This window comes from Dama dama, chromosome 29 (genome assembly GCF_033118175.1).
Source record: "Dama dama isolate Ldn47 chromosome 29, ASM3311817v1, whole genome shotgun sequence".
Classification (NCBI taxonomy): Eukaryota; Metazoa; Chordata; class Mammalia; order Artiodactyla; family Cervidae; genus Dama; species Dama dama.
In genome coordinates this window covers 70,744,467-70,771,483 of record NC_083709.1, presented here as the reverse complement: position 1 = coordinate 70,771,483, position 27,017 = coordinate 70,744,467, and the positions used below count along the sequence as shown (strand labels likewise).

General features: G+C 42.0%; 1 long non-coding RNA gene across 2 annotated transcripts in view; it reads left to right on the top strand.

The window, feature by feature from the left end:
* Positions 1-27,017, top strand: part of LOC133048809 (uncharacterized) — a 526,351-nt gene that overhangs the window by 278,626 nt on the left and 220,708 nt on the right. For both annotated transcript variants that reach the window (XR_009691121.1, XR_009691122.1), the window contains one exon: positions 9,153-9,339. This is a non-coding gene — a long non-coding RNA (uncharacterized LOC133048809). The remainder of the gene's footprint in view (positions 1-9,152; positions 9,340-27,017) is intronic.

Genomic DNA, 27,017 nt, shown 5'->3' with positions numbered 1-27,017 from the left:
GTGAAAAATTTGGCTTAAAGCTCAACGTTCAGAAAACTAAGATCATGGCATTCAGTCCCATCACTTCATGGCAAATAGATCGGAAAACAATGGAAACAGTGAGAAACTTTATTTTGGGGGGGCTCCAAAATCCCTGCAGATGGTGACTGTAGCCATGAAATTAAAAGATGCTTGCTCTTTGGAAGAAAAGCCATGACCAACCTAGAGAGCATATTAAAAAGCGGAGAGATTACTTTGCCAACAAAGGTCCATCTTGTTAAAGCTGTGTTTTTTCCAGTAGTTCATGTGTGGATTTGAGAGTTGGAATATAAAGAAAGCTGAGTGCCGAAGAATTGATGCTTTTGAACTGTAGTGTTGGAGAAGACTCTTGAGAGTCCCTTGGACTCCAAGGAGATCCAACCAGTCCATCCTAAAGGAAATCAGTCCTGAATACTCATTGGAAGGACTGATGCTGAAGCTGAAACTCCAATACTTTGGCCACCTAATGCGAAGAGCTGACTTATCAGAAAAGACCCTGATGCTGGGAAAGATTGAAGGTGGGAGGAGAAGGGGATGACAGAGGATGAGATGGTTGGATGGCATCACCGACTCAATGGACATGAGTTTGGGTAAACTCCAGGAGTTGGTGATGGGCAGGGAAGCCTGGCATGCTGCAGTCCATGGGGTCGCAAAGAGTCGGACATGACTGAGCGACTAAACTGAAGAGTTACTTTTCCTCCAGGAATCCCTGTTTGTCTAGAAGCACAATTGGTGTTCAGAGGCTGACCAAGCATGGGTATGAATGTTTGGGGAACCAGAGACAAGTAACAGGAGGATGTTTGCACTGATAGAACATGGCTGGACTGAGACATGTGTGGGTCTTTGAGAAGGAGAATCTGTAAATATTTAATATCTTAGTAGGTTGAGAGAGAAACTGATTTTCTAATAATAAAATGGTGTGCCTCTTTATGTTAAAAAATAAAAGACTACTCGTGTATCATAATACTTTCATTTATTTAGAATTGTCTAGGAATTGTTGATTGTTCAAAATCACATAGCTTTGGAGGAAGTATGTTAAAGTGTTTGCATTTTAAATAATAAAATGAATCACTCATCCCAGTGAACAACGTTGTGCTATGTACTGTTTGGCTTTAACTGGCTAGTCTCAGAGTTAGTGGTACAGCCAGTAGTTGGACTATATGCTTTGCTCATGCAAAAACGAAATACTTACTTTGGATTGGTTAGCACCAGCTGAGAACACTTAAAAATTCTATTCCAATGTCTTATGTTGCTTTTATCAGGTCCAATTTATATTTTGCCAATTATGTAAAGGATTCATGTGGAAACCTGAGCTTGCGGGTGCCATATTACTATTTTTCTGATGTTTCAGCATCCTTTATGGATTGGTATCCCAAGCAGCTAGAGTTAGGATAGGTTGTAATAGGCTGTAAGAAGTCTCAATGTTAATCTCTTCTAGCAAACTGATGAAAGCTTGAATCCTTTCCTTGTAAACGATCGTTAGACTGAGCCACCTTGTCACTATGGTGAGCAATGAAGTGAAGCACTGGGTGGGAGCCTGAACTTTTTGACATGTTACGTCTCTTCTCAACATTAGAGTCTATGAGTTTACAGCTTTGTATATGGATGACCCAGGTGGTGCTGGTGGTAAAGAACTTGCCTGCCAATGCAGGAGACATAAGAGATGAGTGTTTGTAACCTGGGTTGTGAAGATCCCCTGGAGGAGGTCAGGGCAACCCACTCCAGTATTCTTGCCTGGAGAATCCCATGGACAGAGGAGCCCGACAGGCTACAGCCCATGGGGTTGCAAAGAGTTGGACACGACTGAAGCGATTTAGCACAACCCAGTACCAGGAGAAAGTGCTTCAGGGAAATTTCTAAGACTAGTTCAGTGTATGAAATCCAGTGGTCATGTGATGAACATGAACAGGTGAGGTAGAGATGAGCCAGGTAGCTCCACACTCATGGAAGTCGAAATCTATTTGGTAAATATGTGGGTCATATTTATCACAGGCAAAAGCAGGGGAAAGAATGACTTCCCATGTAGTTAGTCTAGGAAGATTGTGCCTTGTAATTCTTCTTGAGGCCCGTCTTCTTCCACCAGTCATCTTCATCTGTTCCCTTGCCATCACCACCACCACCGTCACTAGAATTGGCCATTTCTGAGACTTCTAATATGCCAGCTTCTGCTCATATTTCTGCTTGTGATTTCTTTCTTTGACTCTTCAGTAGCTGGGAATTTATCTTTAAGAGCACATATGTATTTTTAAATGTTTATTTATATTGCCCAACATATATGTGTTGAAAGTGGGGAGAAGAATCAGTTAATTCCAGTTCACTTTGCCATGTTGAGAGCAAAATTCATATCTATTCAACTAACATTTAGTAATTGCCTACTAAGTGGCAAGTATCACTCTAGGTGTTAGGGGTAAGAGACATATCACCTGGCCTTCGTGAAGCTTAGATTCCTGTAGAAATCTATTGAGCACCTACTATGTGCCAGGAGACTATTCGAGGCTTTACATATATTAACTCATGGGATCATCACATTCATCCTGTGAAAGAAGTGTCCTTATTACATGCATTTTACAGCTGAGGAAACTGAGGTATACAGAAGTCAGGTCACTTGCCCAAGGTCACGCTGACAGTGAGTGTGAGAGCTCCAGGGCAGGTGCCGTGTCCATGGTGTGACCACGATGCCATGCAGCCTTTCTGCACGTGCGTCTGTGCCTGGAACACAGTGGGCTCTGGGTAGTTCCTTAGTGAGTGATGGCATGAGGACGTGATCACACTGCGCCGTGTCACCTGCAGTCTGTCTGTCCTCTAGCGGAGTCTGAGCTCATTGAGGGTGAGAACAGTGTCTCCTTTGACTTGGTGCCGAAGTCAGGGCCTGCATGGAGTACCTGCTCAGTGAGATACTGAACACTGGAATGAACAAACTGCCAGATGGTTTTTGGAATGACAGTGATTCTCAACTTTATGATGCTTAAGGGTCACCTGGGAGTCTGGAAATGGAGGCTGCAAGATTGCACCCTCAGGTCTTGGAATCTTCATTTTTAATGGGCCCCAGAAATGGTCTGCGTACCTCCCTCTGGTCACACTCTATAGGGGCTGTCAGGGAATAACTGAGAGCCGCGGGGCACCATGGGTGACTGGCAGGTCACTGAGGTCTTGCTAGGGTGGAAGCTTTGAAGCCTCATTTTAGAGAAAACTCTTGAAAACCAGTAAGGAGTGATTTACTCCCCAGGGAACCTAGGTAAATTGGCTTTGATACATAGTGACTCAGACCTGTGGAGTTTCAAGTCTTAGATTTGATGTTCTACAGATTGTCATAAAGAGATACATTCTGCCATCTAACATTGCTGAGAAAGGCACCTACAGGCTTATCGGAACACATCCCAGTTTTTGTCATAAGTGATGGTTTGAACAGCAGCATTGATTTTTGGAAGTCTTAGTGTAGGCAATTTCAGAGGATAGAAATTTAAACAGTGAAAGGCTATTATATAATAAAATGAACACTAAGAATTCTTTCTCTTAACTGGTCCCCAGGGTTTTCATCTTTCTTTCTTTATTTTTTTTCCATTTATTTTTATTAGTTGGAGGCTAATTACTTTACAATATTGTAGTGGTTTTTGTCATACATTGACATGAATCAGCCATGGATTTACATGTATTCCCCATCCTGAACTCCCCTCCCACCTCCCTCTCCATCCCATCCCTCTGGGTCTTCCCAGTGCACCAGCCCCGAGCACTTGTCTCATGCATCCAACCTGGACTGGCGATCTGTTTCACACTTGATAATATACATGTTTCGATGCTGTTCTCTCAGATCAGCCCACCCTTGCCTTCTCCCACAGAGTCCAAAAGTCTGTTCTATACATCTGTGTCTCTTTTTCTGTCTTGCATGTTGGGTTATCATTACCATCTTTCTAAATTCCATATATATGCGTTAGTATACTGTAATGGTCTTTATCTTTCTGGCTTACTTCACTGTATAATGGGCTCCAGTTTCATCCATCTCATTAGAACTGATTCAGACGAATTCTTTTTAATGGCTGAGTAATATTCCATGGTGTATATGTACCATAGCTTCCTTATCCATTTGTCTGCTGATGGGCATCTAGGTTGCTTCCATGACCTGGCTATTATAAACAGTGCTGCGATGAACATTGGGAGGCACGTGTCTCTTTCAGATCTGGTTTCCTCGGTGTGTATGCCCAGAAGTGGTATTGCTGGGTCATATGGCAGTTCTATTTCCAGTTTTTTAAGGAATCTCCACACTGTTCTCCATAGCGGCTGTACTAGTTTGCATTCCCACCAACTGTGTAAGAGGGTTCCCTTTTCTCCACACCCTCTCCAGCATTTATTGCTTGTAGACTTTTGGATAGCAGCCATCCTGACTGGCGTGTAATGGTACCTCGGTTTTCATCTTAAAATGAGAAGGTTGAATTGAATGATCTCTGAAGGTCTTTCCATAGTATTTGTAATAATATCTCTTATTTATTGCATGCCTACTGTGTGTTATGCACTATTTTGGGGCTTTACCTTTATTGTTTCTAATACTTAATTTTCCAGAATAATGTAAGCATATAGTCATTATGCTCCCAGAGAGATGTGTTATTTTTTTAAATCTAATATCTATTGATAGCTTCCTATGTGCCAGGCATCAGACTAGACACTGAGTACTTTGCCAGGCACTGAAGCTTAAGCTGCCCTATGTCACAAAGCTCGCAAGTAGTAGGGTGGGAGTCAACCTCAGGTATATTAAACTGAAGTCCAGTCTCTCTCTTGTTCCTCTCACTTATTTCTTATAAGACTCCATATCTGTAAAGTAGATGTGAGATCACTGACGTTTTCCCTTAATTCCTGTGCTAGTGAGTCTTGTGGTTGCACAGTAGAATCGTCCAAGACACTACATCTCTAGGAGAGGAGAAGGGGAGGGGGAAGGGGAAATCAATGTCTTGTTTTAATAATTGCCCAGGTTCAAATGTGTTTCCAGAATTGAACACCAAGTACTGTACATTCTGTTTTTTGAAAAAGCACATATATTTCTAATTGATGTAGAGTACGTGACAAAATTGACCATCTTAATCATTTTTAAGTGTACAGTTTAGTAGTGTTAAGTATATTTGCCTTATTATACTAATCTCCAGAAAATCTTCCCAAACAGAAGCTCTGAACCCACTAAACAATAATTCCTCATTTCCCTGCCTAACCTCTAGCAACCACTGTTCTATTTTCTGTCTCAGTGAATTTGCCTATTCTAGGTAACTGATACAAGTGGAATCATACACTATTTATTTAATGGTCCCAAGGTTCATCCATGTTGTAGCATGTGTCAGAATTTCCTTCCTTTTTAAGACTGAATAATACTCCATTTTATGTATATTCCACATTTTGTTTAGCTACTCATCCACCAATGGACACTTCCAACTTTTGGCTATTGTGAATAAATGCTGCTATGAACATGGGTGTATAAATATCTGTTCAAAACCCTGATTTTAATTCTTATGACTACATCCCTAGAAGTGGAGTTGCTGGATCATATGGTAATTCTATTTTTAATTTTTTGAGGAACTGCCACACTGTTTTCCACAGTGGCAGCACCATTTTACATTCCCAGCAGAGCACAAGGGCTCCAATTTCTCCACATCCTCATCAACACTTGTACTTTTTCTATTTTTTGATGGTAACCATCCTAAAGGGTATGAGGTTTTAGATTCTAGTTTTTAACTCCAATTATATTTATGTGGGGAAGTCTATCACATAGTTTTAGTTTTAGTTATTTGTCTGTAAATCTTTAAATGATGTCACTTTCATTTTGCATTATTTTTCTTCCCACACTTGGAGAATCTCTCCAGATTCAGTATTGATCACTCTTCTCAGAACTATGGGGAAGGGGTTGATGTTGAGGAGGTGTTGGAAGGGATCTCTGCTTTCAAGTTGCTTATCATCTCTGGCTGGGAGTTTGGCTGTAGCCTTATTGGATTTTCATCCTGGTTCAGGTCATACCTGCTCATATCTGGTGACTAATTTGCTCAAGTCCCTGAACGATGTTGATAGCTAAATACACACAAAAGTATCAGTGGTAGTCAGGTGAAGAGTGAGAAGATCCTTCATGTAGAAAGAGTAAGTGGAGTGAATTGCGGAGCCAGGAATGGCTCTAGTATTTCAGAAAGAAGATTGGCTTGATTAGAACTAAAATTCATGTTGGTTAAAGGTGGAAAATGATGTCAGATAGGTCAAAGCCAGGTTTGGAAAGCTCTTGGAAGTTAGGTGGGGCATCTGACACTGCTGGGGCAGGCTGTAGGGCTGTGAGTGAGGGCAGTGTGTGGCCCGCCCCCAGCAGCGTCTGCACCGCGGGATGGAGAGGAGGGACGCTAGGCCAGGTGAGTGGCCATGGAGACAGACGCGCCATCAAGAGTGCTAGGCTGGAAAGGCAAGCATAAAAGTTACCTCTAAAGGGGAAACTGTAAGCTTTGAAAATAGGTTGAATATGGGAATTCTGAGAGTGGGAAGAAGCTTCTTTTAAAGTTATAAACATTCCGGGGATAAAGTAGTTATCTTTTCAAAGGGGATTGTTGTTGTGAGGAAAAAGCTCCAATATTGGTATTAGGCTTATGTTTGATTGCAAGAAACAGAAATTCCAAAATATCAATGACTTAAAGAAGATGGAAGTTGATATTTCTGTCGCTCAAACAAAGTCCAGAAATGAGCAGACCAGTATTCAGATAACTGACCAGGGTTCTGATGGTCACATCCACATCTGTGCTGATAAAACCCGACTCACCTTCCCGCCCGCCTTTGCTGCTCCTCCTTTCACTTCCATTGACTGTTAAAGTCCAGACTTTATTCCACCTGATTCCCTGTAACCAGCCATCAGTAAATGCCAGTGTACACCTACCATCTGCCCTTGATCTGCCCTTTCACCTGGCCTCTCCTGCCCCAGCCCTGGGCTCAGCGCTCTCCTGTGGACCTTTACCACAACCTCCATAAAACAGTCTTGCAGGCTCTTCTCCAGCCCATCCTGCTCACGGCTGCTCAGTTAACCTTTCCAGAGCACACATCACTCCTGACTCCAAACCCTTTGATGATCTCTCCCATAACTTCTAGAATAGTTAGAACTTGACATTCAAGGCTCCAGGTCTGTTAACTAAAATCTTGCCCCCTAAAACAATTGCTTAATTTTCATTTTAACATCCTCATTTTACTCTCATCTAATTTTCAAAACACTTTAAGGGAGATGACTTTTAGGTAAGTTTCTCTTTAGGAGAATTAATGACAAGGAGAAACCACTTTAGTTGAAGTGTTTTTACATTCAAGGCCAAATAACAAGCTGACTGCACTCTACTTTTTCAAATATAGTCCAATTTTGTCTTATTAGATCAAGACTATGTTCCTAGTTTACCAAATATCTGTGAATTTTTGGATTATATTCCCTGCACATCAGAATTAGGAAGTTAGATCTAAGAAGAGTTGGCCTGACACCTAGAAACAGGCCTGGTTGAGGGGCTGGAGGAGCCTGAGAGCTCATGGTTTTTTGAGGTCTGCCCTGCCCAAGATGATGCTGGGAAAGGGACAGGATCTTCCCCCTCTATTTGGAGGAGGGAGAAGAGGATGGGCAATAGGAGGGGAATTTGTATTTTGAGGGGAGTATCTCTCTGGGCCTAACTTGAAATGGATGTCTCAACTGTAATGCTCACTGTTACATGACTATTTTATCTTACATCTCCGGCCTCAGATGCCTAGTCCATAAGATGGAGACTAATCACAGGAATCCCCCAGCTTCCTTCTGTTATTATCAAGTTCAAAGATGCTGGATTTGAAACACTTTCTAACTTTATCTAGGTTATGGGAGTTTTAATGCTTCCTCTGTTCCTTTTCTATGGCTTCTATAACAAACTACCACAAATTAAATGGCTAGGCTAGCAATACAAAATCAAGGTGTTAGCAGCCCTGACTCTGTCTCCAGTGGCCCTCAGGAAGCATTTTCCCTTGCCGCTTCCCAGCTTCTGGTAGGTGCCAGAAATCTTTGGCATTCCTTGGCTTGTAGATGGATCACTCCAAGCTCTGCCTCCGTGGGCACATATGGTTCTTCCTGTGTGTCTGGGTCTCCATCTTCTCTTCTTTTACAGAATGACCTCATCTTAGCTAATTACGTCTATAAGGGCCCTATTTCCCAATAAGATCCCAATCTAATTCTGAGATTCCAAGTGGACATGAATTTTGGGGGATACTATTCAGCACAGTGTACCCTTTTATTGCCTGTTGTTAGAACTAAGATAACAGGCCAAGGGCTCAGCACAGCACTGCCATAGAAAGTGCAGTGACGGGCGCTCTCACCACTGTTGCCATAGTTGTCACACTGTTTACCCTTCCTCATTTACGGTCCCCTCTCCTGTTCCGACCTCAGCTCCACAGATGTGGGCTTTGATCTGCTAGACTCTTCTCTCCCCCAGCATGGAATGAATCTAAAATTTTCTTCTGTAGAGGAAAAATGTGTTCATTTTTACAGGGAGAGAGTAAGAGGGGATGCTGGGAAGGTGCATCCTTAAAATAATGAATTGAAAATGGGAGGGGTGTTAAGGGCCAAGCAGGCCCATGCCAAAATATTTTAGGACCTCTGACAACTATTCATCCCACAAAACTCATATTTAACAAACAACTGAGCCAGCACCTTTGCGTATCTGTAGCCTGTGTAGTGAGGGTAGGAATGGCTTCAGAAGGGGCAGCAGGAGCCATCTCGGGGTATGGAAACTGACTCAAGGAGACACGGCGGGGAGACAGCCCAGGGTGAATGGGTGGAGAGGACACCAGATGCCCAGGTTCTAGTCCTGGCCCTGCCTCTGACTCCATGTGAGATTTGGGGCAGGTCCCTCCCCAGTCTGGGCTGCAGTCTCCCTATCTGTGAAATGAGAGCGCCGGGCCCACACAGCTGGGGGGAACTTGGAGAGGAGGGTGTGCTAACAGGAGCCACGAGAGAGCTCTGCTGTAGGGGTTAAGAAAAGCCACCCACTCCTCACGCTGCTTATGAAAACGGGACATTCACAGCGAGATGCGGCACGACATAGAGACCTCTTTCAGTGTTTGTTCATGTGATCTCAGAACAGCTCTGTGAGGTCAGCGTCTGAGGTGTTTATATTCCTGTTTTACAGATGGGGGAAATGAAGTTCGAAGCAGGCTGTCCTGACTCCAAGATGCTGTATTGTTTCTGAGGTGCCACGGTGGTGGCTGCCTCTCGGCTCGGCGCCAGCTCACTCGGAAGTGGAGATGAGTCCCCGGGTTCCACATCACTCCACACCATGCCACACACCGTGTGTGCTCTGCAAATAGCTCTTGGTGGTAAGTGACTCAGACCCTGGGGAGGAAGGGGAAACTAACGAGGGTGTGGCTCGGCCAACACCTACCGCCTTGTGCCGGGCACTGCCCTTGGCTCTGTGGGCTTAGGGGTGAACAAAGCTGGCACAGTCACTGTCTTCAGGAAGCTCAGAGTCTCTCAGGAGGACAGACACTTAACCAATAATTACCCAAATTTAATGGAACAAGGACAAGCATGTGATATGCTGAGGAGGAGAGGTTCCTAGTGCTTTGAGGGGGAAGGGTGAAGAGGTCCCCTGACTCTGGAGACAGCCAGGGAAGGCTTCCCTGAGGAGATGAGGCTGCAGCTAAGACTTGTCAGAGGAAAGGAGGTGGGGCAATAGCCGGCACGGAGAGTGGGCCTGAGGGTTACAGGAGAGCTGGAAAGAAGACCAAAGCAAAGGTTCTGTTTTACTTCCTTTGCTGTAACTCCAGCTTCCCTAAAGGACACCTTGAAAAAAAGAGACAATGGTTTCAGGAGCTGTTATTTTTTGCCACCTCACACTTAAAACTGGGCTCAGTGGAAGAAGTTTAATGTGAAACTTTTACCGTACTGTGCCTTAACTGCATTAAATGTAAAATGAATTTAAAGTAAGACTCCAGGCCTTTGTTTCTACTGTGCAACACGTCCACTTGTGTTGGTATTCAGAGATTTAGGGACTGGTCTTTTCCTCACATTAGAAGCCAGAGGGTATCTCTGTGGGACAAGAGCATGGGTGAACTTGAGTCGGTATTTAAGCATAGGTTCACTGCCATTCTTTCCCCTCTCTGCTAACATCCCTTCCTGGTCACTCCTCTTCCTTCATGATCAAGAGCAGCTCAGGAAATCATTGTGTAGACAGATACTGAAAACATAATCTGAAAAATGTTACATTGCCTTGGTTCTTTTCCTTATTAATTGCATGGCCACAGTTTCCTCAACCTGTAACAAGGAAATGGTAATACCTCCTTCATAAGATTAGTCCTTTAAATTTTCCAGGTTTTGCATTCTGTAGATGTAGCAACAGTCCTAAGAAAATTAGGTGATTTGTGCAAAGTTATGCAGCTAGCTACAACAGTCAGGAATATAGCCCAGGTCTCCTATCTCTAAATCTGATGTTCTTCCCACTAGCAAAGCTCCAGCCGTGGCTCATTGATGTGTCATGAGTGGGTGGTCTTTGCTCTGCTAAAATGTCAATCCCCTGGGGTGACAAGGTAAGGCCTAGGCTGAAAGAAAAAAATTCAGAAGCCCTGAAAATAGAGTACTATAGTTTAAAAAACAAACAAACAAACAAAAAATCCCTCCAATATGCTTGTTTTGCTGTTATGTGACATCAGTGGTCATAGCTGTCATTGTGTGTGTGTGCCAGCTCATTGGTTGGAAGCAGAATTCTCTATGAGAACATTGCCCTAGGAGCGTCATACACTTGTATGGTGAGTGACGCGCACAAGGTCTGTGGCATGATCAGATCTCCACTTCCCTCTGTGCTGAGCAGCTGAAGGCTGCACGTCCCCCATCTCACCCTCAACTCCCGAAGTCGTCACTTAGTCATGCTGGCCATCCTGGCGTCAGATTCAGATGGTGACATGGCCTCCAGCAGTCACTGCCATCTCTCTTATTTTCACAACCTCAATTCCAAATTTATCAGGAATAACTGCTTGGCTTCCAGTGTCCTTGCGTGGACTCCATTATATTTCGTGGAATTTTAATTCACACCCCTTTTAGTCAGAAAACATGGATGAGTGAGTCGGTATATTCTTTTTATTTTATCTCTTCACTGTTAATTCCCTTTAAAAAAAAAAAAAAAGGATAGGAGAATGTTAAACATTTTGAAAGAGACACCTAATCAATACACATTATTCTCCAAACATTCTAGGAAATTCAAGGAAATTATAAAGTACCTCCTGAAGGCTCTTCAGTTATCTGAATGCCTGCCCTTCAGATGGAAAGTTTCCTCTTGGCACATAAAGAAGTCAAATTAGGCCCAGAAGAGACTATCCTTGTTGGAGCGTGAATGTCAAAGAAACAATCTTCAGCAAAATAGCTTTCTCTCTCAGCAGGCTCTGGAGAGAAGAATAACTTTGGTTATCGGTAATGCCTGTGCAGAGCATGGTGAGAGAATTTTGGAGATTGTAAGAACTGATACTTGTATGGGATCAAAATGTCATGATAAGGATTTTCACTTGTTCTGTTGCTGGTGACGACAGTTCACTTCAGAGTGCACTAGGATTTGGGAGATACAGAAGGGACTGGACCAGCCTCTCACGAGACAGGGCAGAAGTGCCTTTATCAAGGCTGAGTGGTACCTGCTTGAAAATGTCTCCTTCCTTAGATATGTGGACAAACATTGGCCTATCTCCTCTGCAGACTTCAGAGGATCTGGTAAGATCTAGAGTCAGGGCATTGTCTCCAGCACAGAGGACAGCCCCCTAGAGGGATATTTACAAACATTTTCCTGGTGACCAGCTTCCATAGCTGAGAGATTTCAAGAGAATTAGAGGAAAGAACCAGTCCCTAGGAACCGAAACCCAATGAGTTTCACAATCATTAATCAAGCTAAAGTTCACCTTTTCTCTGGGTGAATTCCATGATACCAGTTCAGGCTGGACCAATAGGCTGAAGTCTTCATTTGGGAGACCCTCCTAGGGTCTGAGAGGAGGCTGTGCCTCTCACAGCTTCCTGAGTGTCAGAATTACAAGCCACCAGAGGTTCCTGGAGTGGTCACTGAGGTCCTGGCTCAATGTCCTTGATTATCAGCTCTAGAAATTCTATGATGTCCTTTCACACTCCAGGAACTAACTCAGAGGTCCAACTCAGCTACATCTGGGGGCTACTGCAGAAGGGTTCATTCAGTTTAAATGCATTAGGGAGGCAGCACTGCTTCCCTCATAGCTCAGTCAGTAAAGAATCTGTCTGCAATGCAGGAGACCCAGGTTCGATTCCTAGGTTAGGAACATCCCCTGGAGAAGGAAATGGCAACCCACTCCAGGATTCTTACCTGGCAAATCCCACTGACAGGGGAGCCTGGCGGGCTACAGTCCGTGGGGTTGCAAGAGTCGGACACGACTTAGCAACAACTACCACCATGGTTTGTTTACAGTCTTGTTCCATAGGAGATGCATTTCTCCTTTATCCTCTTAGGTTCTGTGACTGGACCTGAGAATTAAACTGTCATGAAATAGGTTAACAGGAGAAAAGCATACAAATTGTATTTAATATTTTTACATGCATATGGGAGCCTTCATAAGAAAAAATACTTTTACATGTATGGGAGCCTTCCCCATTTCCTTCTCCAGGGGATATTCCCAACCCAGGAATCGAACCCGGGTTTCCTGCATTGCAGACAGATTCTTTACTGACTGAGCGACGAGGGGAGCAGTGCTGCCTCCCTAATGCATTTAAACTGAATGAACCTTTCTGCAGTAGCCCCCAGATGTAGCTGAGTTGGACCTCTGGAGGTGCTCAGTCTCTTAGGACTGAGAACTCATACCCTTTTAAACAAAGAATGATAAATTTGTAGAAAAGTGATAAGACAAAGGAAAAGGCATTTAAGTTTCTAGGGGCGGAGGATCATGGAAAAGTGACTGGGAAATATATTGGGGAAACTAATGGAATATAGGGATTATTTTAGTAGATTTGTTTGTAAAGATCCATTTTGGTGTCAACTTACCTGGTGATAAGAATGTTCTCTTCCTGCTGCAGGGAGGTAAGTTTTATAACCCGTTTTCATGTCACAGAGGGGAGGTCAGAGAGCCCTTCTGGCATGTGCCTTTAGCTCAAAATAATCGGTATGCCAAAATGCATATTTTGGGGTGGCATGTTCTGAATCCCTTTGGTTCAGATCTCAGTTTTTTATTGAATATATTCTGCCTGTAACTTTGGGCAAGTAATTTAACTCCTGTTAGCTGGGACTTCTGTGCTCTTTTATCGCGCCTCCTTATTCCTCAGTTCCAGGCAGAATACCTTTTGGTTGATACATGGTTCTCTCTAAACCCTTGATTATCCCGTCAACCAAGCTGGATTAAGTGTTTCCCCAGCTGTAAGGCAGTTCTGGTCTCCTGGTAGGTTCAAGGATGTGTCATAAAGCCACTGAAAACATCTACAAGAGAGTATTTAATCTAAATGCTGGAGATACAGCAACAAATGAAAAAGATCAAGTGCCTGCCCCTGTGGGGCTTATATACCAGTAGAGAGACAAACAGTAAACAGTAATATAATACAAAACAGTGCTGCATAATATAGTACGGTGTAACATAACATGATACGTCAGTGCCAAGAAGAACAAACATCAGAAGTGATCAGGAGACCAGGAGATCATTTCTCTGAGGAAATGATGTTTGTTGCAGAATTTTCGGTAAAGTAGAGAAATGAAATGTGAATATCTGGTATAAAAGTGATCCATGCAAGGGGAATGACAAGCACAATTTTTCCTGAAGCAAGAAATTGGTGGCCTAGAGCACCAGAGTGGCAGGATTGAGTGAGTAGACGGAATGAAATGAGGTTGAGAGGCAGTGAGAAGACAGCTCAGCTCAGCAGGGGTCTTGTAGGCCATGGTTAAGGTTTCATCCATATTCTGAATGAAATGGGAAAATATTGAAGGTCTCTTGATTGGCCTAAGTTATATCTTTTAAGCATTGTTCTGGTTGCTATAAGAATAATAGACTGTAAAGAGGTAAGGGTGGAAAGACCAGTGAAGACTGACAGTATTCCAGATAAGAGAAATTTGTGGATTGGAGGAGGGTGGCACTGGTGGGGAGGCAACAAGAGGTTGTATTCATGATGTATTTCAAGATAGAAGTGACAGTACTTCTAAGGGATGGATTGGACATTAATGGGGAGTAGACAGAAGAGTTGAGCTGAACAACTGAGTGAATGGAGTTGCTATTTACTGAGATGACGGGAAGTGGTGAAGGAACAAAAGCTGGAGAGCTTAGAAATCAAGAGTCAAACTCAAGATGGCCATCAGACATCTGAACGTAGTCTGTGTGTGGCCTTTGGTAAAATTGTGCTTAGAAGACTAATCACAGGCCTTGCTTTCCCAAATCAGAGATGTAACATTTTCAGGCCTGTGACCATAGAACTGAATGAAGCCTTAGGAAGTATCCCCAGAAGGCACTCTGAATGTACAGTCATAGGAAATATCCAGAGCAAGTATGACCAAGGCCAGGGTGGCTGGAAGACAGAGTGTATCAGTGAAGAATAATATTTGTGCATAGAGAGACATTCACTGGATCTGAATTTGAATTTTTTTGTAAACAGAAAAGGAAAACTTGGATTTATATACTGTTTAATAATTTAATAAGTGCTTTCAAATCCTTCATCATATTTATCCTGTGAGGTATGATTGATTGTCTTCATTTTGGAGATGAGGAAATGCAAACTCAGAGAAATTCAAATATTGCCCAGAGTCACACAACTAACAGGTGAGGGAATCCTCAAATCTAGGTTTTTCTGACCCCCAAATCATTTCCATTTTGTTGTGCTGATTCCATTTCACCACGGTTATTTTAGAGTAGCCACATATTGATTCTGCCAGTATTTAAAAAAAACCAAATAAGTTGTACCTAGTAAGGGTGTAAAAATGTCCTCTTTGCCCCTTATTGACTGCAAATGACCCGTGTATTCAGCCCACACACACCCACGTCCCACCCCACCCCATGTTCATCTCCAATCCAGTCTCCTCTGGCAGCTTCGCTTCCCTGGCAACCAAGTGGCTAATGAGCTTCACCCCAACTCCTGTCTCTCTTAACAGATTCCTTTTATCAATGGCTGATTTGCATTGAAAGAGGTTTTCATGCCAAGCAACATTTTGGGGAACATTTTACAACTCCTGTTGCTTAAATTCGGAGAGAAACTGCTTCAAAAATGTCCAAACCCTTTACCCTACTGGATCATTTCAAAGTGCAATTAGGAGAGAAGAGTTTTTCAATGAGCATTTCGGTGTTTCCTGCAGAGTATTGGTTAGTCTCGATTGAGGCCACAGGTGTATCTATCTGGCGCTAAACATCTGGATAAAAAGTGCAAATGGAATGTACTGGGATGTTAATACTGGGTCAAAAGCCAGCTTTGATGTCCTCAGACACTGTGAATGGTTGCCCTTGGGTCACCCAAACCCCCTTTGGGGCTCATCTTAATCATGCCAGTGTGTAAGGGAGTGGGCAGAGTGCTAAACTTAAATAAAAAAGGTTGGAGTACCAGTCTTGACGTTGGTAATTACTGGTATGTAACCTCCCCCAGCCTCAGCTTCCTCATCTATGAAATGGACATGCTTATGCCTGCACAGCTTCCTCAGATGTTTGAAAGGAATAAATAAAACAAATTTTGAACTAGGCAGTGATCATATTGTATTTATCTTTGCATCTCCAGTGCTGAACACAGGCATGTAGTAGAGACTGGATACATTTTAGCTGAATAATTTATGAATGAGTATAGATAGTACAGGCAATTCTAGTGCTCTAGCACCTATTATTTATATAGCTGTACTTACATTCACCAGTTCCCTGTGGTACTTAAGCAAATTTACCATCCCTAGAATATGAGGACATATAGCCCAGAAAAAATATGCACTAAAAGCATAAAATGTACTGTGCTAGGTGTAAATAATTTTCCCAGTTAGTCCAAGTGGTGAATAACCCCAGCTTTTGTTCTGTTTGGAGCACCTGTTTGTAATCCATGTCATAAATATTTTCAGGACTATTGCTTAGTAGTCAATGAGTTTCTTTGTTGGCACAGAATTTAAGATATTTCCTTAATAAGGACACCCAGTGTTAAAGCAATGAATTTCTATAGCTATGCAGTTCAGAGAGTTACCTAGGAGATGAAAAGCTAATCTGTCTGGAATTTCTGCCCTTGAGACCAAAGATACTATAAATTTGCTCGGGAGGAAAATAATCATGGTAAGCATCTTAATTTCTTCCATCTCGTTTCCAAGCAGATGTCGCTGTGTTTTAGCCTGGAATTCATCATCTCTCTGATACATCAACATTGACATATTACATCTTCATCTCTTATTATAGAAAATGGAAATGAAACTAGAATGTGAACATGTTGAATGAATCGGACTCCCCAGAGATTTGGGGGAGAAGAAAACCTCCCACTGTCCTTTGACTTTTGGGTTTCTTGTTTCCCTCATGTTTGGATTGCACTTTAAGAAGTCCATCTGGAAGTTCACTTTTTTATATTTTGCAAATGCAAGTAGAGCTTATTATCAAAAAACAAACCCCTAAAGGAAGAAAAACCTGTGAGCAGGGATTGGGGGGACACAGTCAGAGAATCACCTCAGAAATCCATTGATGGTATTTAGGGTTAAACTCCGGAGATTAAATTCCATTTATTGCTGGGCTTGACTTTGCCAGTCTGCTAGTTTGGGTGAATGCATGGATATGTTTAGCTGCTGCTTCTATCTATTAAGCTCTTCGTTTTAGAAGATAAGTTTGGGTGGGTGTCAACCCCTGCAAATGTCATCAAGCCCGTAATACCGCCATAGCCCTGAGTTATCAAAGCAGCACTGCCAGTCTGTCTGAGACTTCACCCCACAGTGGGCACCAGCACACTTCTTTCCTTTTTCTGGCCTCAGGCAAAACACTCTTAGGATTTCAGGATCCTATTATATGTTGAGTGAGTTGCGTTCTTCTTGAATTCCTTACGAAGTCACTCTGGTCCATGGAGATTAGAAGTTTAAACTTTGAAGGCCATACCTCATCGAGTTCTCTTCACTTTGGCTCCCCAGCCATTTCTGTCACAGCCAAACTTAATCCTCTTCAGACATATCAAGCCAACCATCAGTCAAGGGGGTCTTTATTTCCTCACACGTGCTACAGAGATTAATGCTGCCTGATTTTCTCATATATTCCCTTGGCACCCTGACCAGATTCACCTACTGTCTGAGATTGATGTAAACAATGTTTACAACTTGGCCGAAACTTGTTGGCCATTTATGGGAAGAATCCATCTTATTCTAGAATCACAAACACTCCTGGTGTCTTGCCCATAACAGGATAGCCGGATAAAGCATTAGCATCCTAGAATTTCTTTGTAAATTTCCAGACCCGGGAAAATAAAGAACATTTGCTTCAGTAGGTCTGAGTAAATCTGTCAGCATTAGGCAGAGAGGCCCATGAAAATAGCATTGGATTTAGAGTTGGCTGTCAAGTTATAGGTAGTTGTACCACCTTCTAGCTGTGTGGTCTTGTACAACTAACATAATCTCCCTGGACCCGTGTTCTCATCTGGAAGATAGAAGTTCTATCATGAGCCCTGTACATACCCCTGGATGATTGGACTAGGGATATGAGAGTGTCTTGAAAACAATGAAATGCTATTTAAGTGAGAGCTACCACCATTTTGATGTATAGCACACTGTAGGTTGTCTGATGACCATTTACTGCAAGTTTTATGACAGTCCTAAAATACATCAAGTTTTTTTATTTGTATCTCTGAGCCTCAGTTTTCTTATTGTAAAGTGAGGTGAAATGATACTGCGTAGCCCACAGATTCAGCAAGTTAATAAGTGTGAGTGGGCCTGGAGTGCACAGGATGGTGGTCTGCTTTCTCTCTTGGCACTGCTCTGAAACCAGGTAGAGCAGCTGTGCATTATACAGTTTTGAATTCAAGTCTCCCACAAACGCCTTTTTGGAAGCTTTCTGGTGATAGGAGCAGTGACCTTGGTGCTCCACTGCTGAGGGCATCTGAGAACTGAGCAAACACTGGAGTGGGCAGAACCCCTGCCTGTCTCCCTGCCCCAAGGTGTGTGTCGTCGGCACGACCCCAGTCTTGTCCTGTCTGAGAGGCTCTGTGCCTTCCGTTTCAAGTGGAACATCCAAGAAAGAGTCTTGTCAGAGAAGCTAGACCATGGTAGGGAAGAGACTAGAAATGAAGACAAATGAGAAGTGTTACAGAAGACTGTCAGTGAATCTGAAGAACAGAAGACATAGGGGTCCATGACACAGCTGTCCTAACCTGAAGGAACTGATACTTTCTGAGCTTTTCAGTGGCAACCCATAGTAAGAAAGACATTTAATATCAAACCTGGTACATATTTACATAAATCTATAAACAATTGAAATACCTTGAAAAACAAAACCTGTCTCTCTCACATGCTATAATTCTATTATTTTCTATTCTACTCTTCTATTAGCCCATCCTATCCTATTCATTTGCATTGATTATGATACTGGATATAATTCCAAAATTTATTTTATAAGCCATTAATTAAAAATATTGCTATGGAAGACATGTATTATCCCAGAAGATGGAATTAGGACTTTGAGGGGAAAATTAGAGCAAATTTTAGCTCAAAACAAGGAAGAAACAACTAACAATTAGGCCCATTTAATATAGAATGGACCTCTCAAGTTAGTAAGACTCTTGACATTGGATATTTTCAAGATTAGACCTAATTTGTATGCTGTGTCTGTAGATTAGGGACTTTCCCACTTCAAAGATTTCAAGAGCCCACAATTCACACTAAGTTAAAGGAAAAAAAAAAAAAAAAAGAACATAAAGGAAAGTTTTCAGTTCATTAAAGCTAAAAATAAAGAGGCAGGGATGGGGGGCTGGGGTTGGGAGATTGTCTTTCCTTAGCTTCTGCCCAGTTAGAGAGAAAACATTCTCTGTTACACTTCTGCTCCCTACTACTGAGTGATCTCCCTTCCTTAGAACAATTTTTCTTGCTGTTGACAATAGCAGATTTTGAAGCTATTGCTGCTAAGCTCCTAGGATGTTCCTTTTTCAAATTTTTGGTTACTTTAAGCCTTCATCACAGTTCAGGTAGTTGTCTTTTGAATGATCTTACAGTCTGTGTGTCTCTGTACCCTGGGCTTAGCAATGTCAAACATAGAGTCAGTACAAATGATTGCTTATTGCATAAATGAATGCTTGAGTACAGGCATGAATGAATGAAGATTCCACTAGTCTCCTTAAAAGGAGGATCTTTGAGTCACTGATGCACATCTTGATTGGGAAAGTAGTATGTTTAAGAATAAGTAAGAATGGTAACAATTGTTGAAATGTTGACCTGCACTTGATTCCTAGGCATTCTGGAAATTTTTAGAGACAAGGACTCCTTTGTGTATCTCATGAAAATTATGGCTTTTATCCTCAGAAAAACATATGCATCTTTGTACAAAATAGGTATACAATTTCAAGAGTGCAATTATTCTCTCTCTGGCCTAATGTTAGGCTTAACAATTAGGTCTGACTCAAATGGAAATGCTTTGTCATTTTGTCTTTGCTTAAGCAAGTAGGATTTTGGAGAGAGCAGAATGCTTCATTACTATGTACCAGATACATGCTCAGTGTTTTATTTACATTAGTTCATTTACTTTACATAATAATCATGTGAAGCACTGTTATATATATATATGATCTTCACATGATGTACTCTGCATATAGGTTAAATAAACAAGGTGACAATATACAGCCTTGATGTACTCCTTTCCCAATTTTGAACCAGTCAGTCGTCCCACATAAGGTTCTAACTGTTGCTTCTTGACCTGCATACCACTCTTTCAGGTTTCTCTGGTACTCCCATCTCTTTAAGAATCTTCCACAGTTTGTTGTGACCCACACAGCCAAAGATTTTAGTGTAGTCAATGAAGCAGAAGTAGATGTTTTTCTGAAACTCCCTTGCTTTCTCTGTGAACCAGTGAATGTTGGCTATTTGATCTCTGGTTTCTCTGCCTCTTTGACACCCAGCTTGTGCATTCTGGAAGTTCTTGGTTCACATACTGTTGAAGCCTAGCTTGAAGGATTTTGACCGTCACTTTGCTGGCATGTGAAATGAGTGCAACTGTGTGGTAGTTTGAACATTCTTTGGCATTGCCCTTCTTTAGGATTGAAAGGAAAACTGACCTTTTCCAGTCCTGTGGCCACTGTGAACAACAAGGCTTTTTTGGTACAGTTCTGTGTATTCCTGCCACTCTTCTCATTCTCTTCTGCTTCTGTTAGGTCCGTACCACTTTTGTTCTTTATTGTGCCCATCCTTGCATGAAATGTTCCCTTGATATCTCCAGTTTTCTTGAAGAGATCCCTAGTCTTTCCTATGCTATTGTTTTCCTCTACTTTTTACACTGTTCAATTAAGAGGGCCTTCTTAGCTCTCCTTGCTATTCTCTGGAACTCTGCATTCAGTTGGGCATCCCTTTCTCCCTTGTTTTTTGCTACTCTTCTTTCCTCAGCTGTTTGTAAAGCCTCCTTAGACAACTGCTTTGCCTTCTTGCCTTTATTTTTCTTTGGGATGGTTTTGGTCACTGCCTCCTGCAGTGTTATGAAGCTCTATCCATAGTTCTTCAGGCACTCTGTCTACCAGATCTAATCCCTTGAATCTATTCATTGCCTCTACCATATAATGATAAGGGATTTGGTTTAGGTCATACGTGAATGACCTAGTGGTTTTCCTTACTTTCTTCAGTTCAAGCCTGAATTTTGAATTAAGATTTCTGGAAGAAAAATCAACAACCTCAGATATGCAAATGAAACCACTCTAGTGGCAGAAACTGAAGAGGAACTAATAAGCCTTTTGAAGGTAAAAGAGGAGAGTGAAAAAGCTGGCTTAAAACTCAACATTCAAAAAAATAAGATCATGGCATCCAGTCCCATCACTTCATGGCAAATAGAAGGGGAAAAAGTGGAAGCAGTGACAGATTTTATTTTCTTGGGCTCTAAAATCATTGCAGACAGTGACTGCAGCCATGAAATTTTTAAGACACTTGCTCCTTGGAAGGAAAGCTATGACAAATCTAGACAGAGTATTAAAAAACAAAGACATCACTTTGCCGACAAAGGTCCACATAGTCAAAGATGTGGTTTTTCCAGTAGTCCTGTATGGATGTAAGAGTTGGACCATAAAGAAGGCTGAGCCCTGAAGAATTGATGGTTTCAAATTGTGGTGCTGGAGAAAACTCTTGAGAGTCCCTTGGACTGCAAGATCAAACCAGTCAACCCTAAAGGAAATCAATACTGAAATTCATTGGATGGGCTAATACTAAAGCTGAAGCTCTAATACTTTGGCCACCTGATGCGAAGAGCCGACTCGTTGGAGAAGACCTTGACTCTGGGAAAGATTGAAGGCAGGAAGAGAAAGGGACAACAGAGGATGAGATGGTTAGATAGCATCACCGACTCAATGGACCTGAATTTGAGCAAAGTCTGGGAGGTAGTGAAGGACAAGGAAGCCTGGCGTGCTGCAGTCTGTGGGGTCACAAAGAGTGGGACACAACTTAGGGACTGAACAACAACATGATCTTCATATATGTGCTGTAGAATCATGTATGCACACACATATACATATGCTATGTATATAATCTTCACATGCAGAGATAATATGCATATGCACACACATATACAAAGAAAGTCGTGTTTGTACCACCCTTTCTTCTTCCCTGTCCTTCTCTTCCCTTAAGCACTCAATAAATTGTTTCCATCCCCTCGTCCCTTTCGATCTCAGAATTTAAAACACAAAAATATCGTTCCGCACTCGTCTTTAGAGAAGCTCACTCTCACCTGGTAACTCCTCTGAAACAAGGCTGGTTACCGTGCTGGGGCAGGAACACAGACTTTTTCTGTCTCTTTGCTGATGAGGGGGTCATTGAGAAACAAGACACAAGTCAGTTTCAGCCGAGTCCTCTGTTCTGCTCTAAGAGTGCTGAACAACGTGAGGACACAGAGATAAACGGGACTTAGCTCTTGCCCTCAAGAAGTTCACGATGTAGTTTGAGTTCAATTATATTGTTTGTGTAGTTATAATCCAATAATAAATAGCTTAATAAATAGCTCTGGACCACTGGGCCCTAACTAAGGATATATTTATTAATATCCTTCATGAATAAATGGGGTACATCATGAGGTCTATTGAGTATTGTGTGCCGACAAGCCCTGGGGAGTGAAGTCTGGTGTACAGGGTTTCAAGTCATTGACATAGACTGCTTAGGCCAGGGGTGTGGAGGAAGTCACCCAGAACACTGTGGAGAGTGAGAGGGTAGACTGCAGCCAGAACGCTGAGCAGTGGCACCCTCGCCCCGGGGGAGGGGAGGAGGATCAGCAGTAGGACAGTGAAAGGGAGCAGCCCGACCGGGAGGCAGGAGGAGAACAAAAGGGGAGTGGTGTTGAAGCCAGAGGGGCAGTTTAAGAAGCAAGAGGAGGCCAGTATTCATGCCAGAGGGAGAAAGGAAGAGAAGTCTTGGCTCTCAAGAGTTCATGGTGATATAAGCAAGAGCAATTTCTGCGAATTTCTGTGGCGAAGTGGAAACCCATTGCCGTGGGCTGTGGAGTAAACGGGAGGTGAAGAAGGTGAGAATGGAAATATGCACCAGTGATTCCCAAATGCTGGACCATGGACTCAGCGGCATCAGAGTCACCTGTGGGGCATTAGGAAGTGTAAATCCTTGGCCTCAATCCCACATTTCCTGATTTAGTGAGTCTAGGGTGGGTCTCAAGGATTCACAGTTCTAAAAAGCAAGGTTTGAGAACCCTTAAGAGTATTAAGTCCATGAAAGGAAAGATCTTCCCTGTCTCATTCACCATTGTACCTCCAGGAGCTAGATCAGTTTCTGCCCATAAAAGTTTCTCAGTAACTATGTAGAATAGCAGCTCCATAACTGAACTGTTGGCATCAACTACTTCCAAAGGTTATAAATTAGGCTGAACCATATGAAATGACCATTTTTTTGTGGGTCACAAATAGTCAAATTGGGGCAATTTCATGTAGTTTAATATCTTATCAGTAAAACAGATGATATAAAAATTATGATATTCATCTCATGGGAGTCAACAAAAACTTTAGAATTATAAAGGGATCCTATAGTAGCCAGTCTCCAAAATGATCTTCATGATCCTCACTTCATGATATTCATGCATGGGTGTAATGCTCTCCCCCTGAGTGTGGGCTGGACTTAGAGAATAGAATACGGCAAAAGTGGTGGTATGTCACTCTTAATTAGGTTAAAAAAAGACTGCAGCTTCCGTATTGGGTATACTCTGTCTCTCTTGGATCACTCAGTCCAAGGGAAGCCAGCTGCCACATCATAAAGACACTCAGGCAGCCCATGGAGATCACCGCCCATCCCCACCATGGGGGGAGTAGAGGCCTCCAGCCACCAACCACAGGAGACAGCCTGGAAGAGGATCCCAGCGCCTTCAAGTCTTGAGATGCAGCTTTGCCAAAGCTTCCCAGTTAAGCTGCTCCCATATTCCTGACCCTCTGAAACTGGATAAGAACTTAAATGTTCACTGTTATAAACTGCTATGCTTAGAGGTGGTTTACTCCCCAGCAATAGATAACTAATAGAAGCCTTCATTTTCAAGATGCTAGGAACTGATTTGAGTAGTTTTTACTTCAGCATACTTTCACATATATCCTGTAAGTTTTTCAAGACGAGTTTTAATTCCTTTTCATTATTGAGGAATTTGAGTCATATGCATTGGTGAAGAAAGTATTTTATTTGGAATCAGAAGATGCCATTTTTTAGCTGCGTAATTTTGCAGATCACTTAATTTCTCTGAGCTTGTCTTTCCTTTTAGACAAAATGCAGATTACCGCAGTGCCCCTTGTCTTAATGTTTATTATAGGGATTAGATTATGAATACAGTGGATCAACTCTAAAGTGCTACTGAAATGCTAATTTTAATAGATGATAGATTTAATCACCTTTCACCAATGATAAGTCAATCAAGGTAACATAGCTAGTCTGTTGCAGAATAGGAACTTGCACCAAAGTCTCCTAATAGTAGCTAAGAACAGGGCTTAGCTATCTTTAGACAGTGTGAGCCATCTTTACTCTATGAGCCTCAATTTCCCCATAAGTAAAATGAATAAAATGAACCAAGTGATACAGGGTTAACAGGCATTGATCAGAACCTAAGGAAAGAATGCTTGTCCAGATGTCTAAGTCTTCAGAGAGCCAGGGTGAGGTGTGTATCTGACATCCCTGGGGTTTCAGGGCCTGGCTAGGCTGAGAGCTGAGGCTGTAGGAAGCCTTGTGACGTGCTCAGCGTGGGTGGCAGCCTTGGAGAGGCAGCCTTGCAGAGGCTGCCGATACCACTGCCAGGGAAAATGGGGCTCATTCTTCTAATTGTGCTGCCAGCCCCACAAGCCCCTGCAGTAACATCCTATCCTTTGTCACTTCAAACCCATATACTTCATATACCCATATTTGTGCTGGTGCCAGGAGAATTCACAATGAATTCAGTCTCCATTCATTCAGGAAATCAAGTAAGGCTTGGGGGTAAAAATCTGAAAACACGGCTTTGGAGCTTCTAAAGAAGACAACAAATATCACATTTCAAATCAGGCCGAGAAGGTCAGGGTTCAAGTTAAGTGTTTGGAGTTGTACAAGATGGGTAATAATACTGTTAACTAGAGTTTGTATAGCACTTTAAAGTTTTCAAAGCACACACTATATATGTTTTCATTTGAAGTTCATTATCCTCATTTTCAGCTAAGAAACTAAGCCTCAGGGGGATCAGATAATTCATGGCGGAATCAACTTGAACTTTGGTGAAAGTCTTCCAAATTGTATCCTCTTTCCACTGGATACTCCTGTACCTGTCAATACTACTTCCTGTTTCCCACATTGGTGATTTTGTTACTATTGCTGGCCTTGTCCTCCAAGAGTAAAAGCTCCTCAAAAGCAGACAAAAAGAAGAATATGATTCTGATCACACATCATGAGGGAGATCATTTATAATCTGAGATGCCTGACGAGTGAGTGAGTGCACACTGGCGGGCACACAGTAGTCTGTAAACCACTGAACATCTCTGTGAATGCGGAAAATGGGTGCCTGATTCCTGCAAGTATATGACTTTGTGGAGAATCAAGGGCCTCTTTGTAGGAGCCAAAAGAACTGGGTTTGCTCTTTCTTGCCTAAATGCTGATGCTACTATGGCATCCCTGGTTTTGGGTGGGGCAATGTGGAACAAGCTGAGGAAGGATGGAAGGTCAGGAATAGGCAAGAGCTGGCCCAGGGCTGAGACCACTGACTGGAGAGGAGGCTGCTACAGCAGCCAATGCTTGGGGCTTTGGAAAAAGGCAGATCTGTCGGAAATCCCAGTTCTACCTTTGGAGGGCCATGTGGCTTTGGGCAAATCACAGCACCTTCCCTGTTCCTTGTTTTCACAACGAAAAATCAATGACAGTACTGTTGCCTACTCTGGGTACCTGTTTGTTTTGACTGTCCCATGGGATCTCATGCTGTTGGATAGGGCTTTAGGGCAGAGGTTGGCAAACTATAGGCTGTGGGCTAAATCTAGCCTAATGCCTGTTTTTGTAATAGAGCATGAGCAAAGAATGGTGTTACATTTTACATTTTTAAGTAGCTGCAAAAATATCATACACACAGAAGAAACCAGAATTGGAAGAGATACATGTACCCCGATGTTCATCACCACACTGTTTACAATAGCTAGGACATGGAAGCAACCTAGATGTCCATTGGCAAATGAATGGATAAGAAAGCTGTGGTACATATACACAATGGAATATTACTCAGCTATTAAAAAGAATGCATTTGAATCAGTTCTAATGAGGTGGATGAAACCGGAGCCTATTATACAGAGTGAAGTAAGTCAGAAAGAAAAACACCAATACAGTATATTAACGCATATATATGGAATTTAGAAAGATGGTAACGATGACCCTATATGCAAGACAGCAAAAGAGACACAGATGTAAAGAACAGACTTTTGGACTCTGTGGGAGAAGACAGGGTGGAATGATTTGAGAGAATAGCATTGAAACATGTATATGACCATATGTGAAACAGATGACCAGTGCAAGTTTGATGCATGAGACAGGCCAGTGCGCTGGGCAACCCTGAGGGATGGGGTGGGGAGAGGGATGGGAGGGGGTTCAGGATGGGGGCCACATGTACACCCATGGCTGATTCATGTCAATGTATGGCAATGTATGGCACTACAATATTGTAAAGTAATTAGCCTCCAATTAAATAAATAAAATAAATAAAAATTAAAAAAAAAACAGGGAGAGTAGTAAAATTGCTACCAACCTGAAACTATTTTTAAGCAAATAAAAAAGCAAGTAGCAGAAAAAAAAATATTTTGTGATACGTGAAAATTTTATAAAATTAAATTATATGCATATTTAATTATATGTAATTATATAACATTTGTAAATGTAATTATATATTATAATATGTAAATGTTATATATGTCATATTGTAACATGTTTATTATATAATTTAAATGTACATTTATTTACATATCTACATATATTTAGATATAAATGTTTATACATAAATATAAAATTAAATTTTTATATTCTAAAAAAGTTTTGCTAGACTACAGTCATGCTTATTAATGGACTGTCATTGTCTACACTATTTTCATGGTACAATAGCAGAGTTGAGTAGTTGTAATAGAGACCATATGATCTGTAAGCCTAAAATAGTTACTGTAGGGCCCTTTACAGAAAAAACTGTCTGACCCTGCTTTTACAAGCTTATAGTTCTCGTATAACACTGTGGGGTAAGCAGATAAGTGAGAAAAGAGGCTTTGAGAGAAAAAGTGAATCAATTAATGCCACATAGCTTTAAAAAAAAAAAAAAAGGAATTTATACTGGAACCCAAACTGCAAGTGACATTGTCTTAATCCCTATCCAAGTTTGTAGACTTTGGTTAAACAGTACACAAATAATGGATCAAGTGGTGTCAGGGAGATTAGCAAATAGGT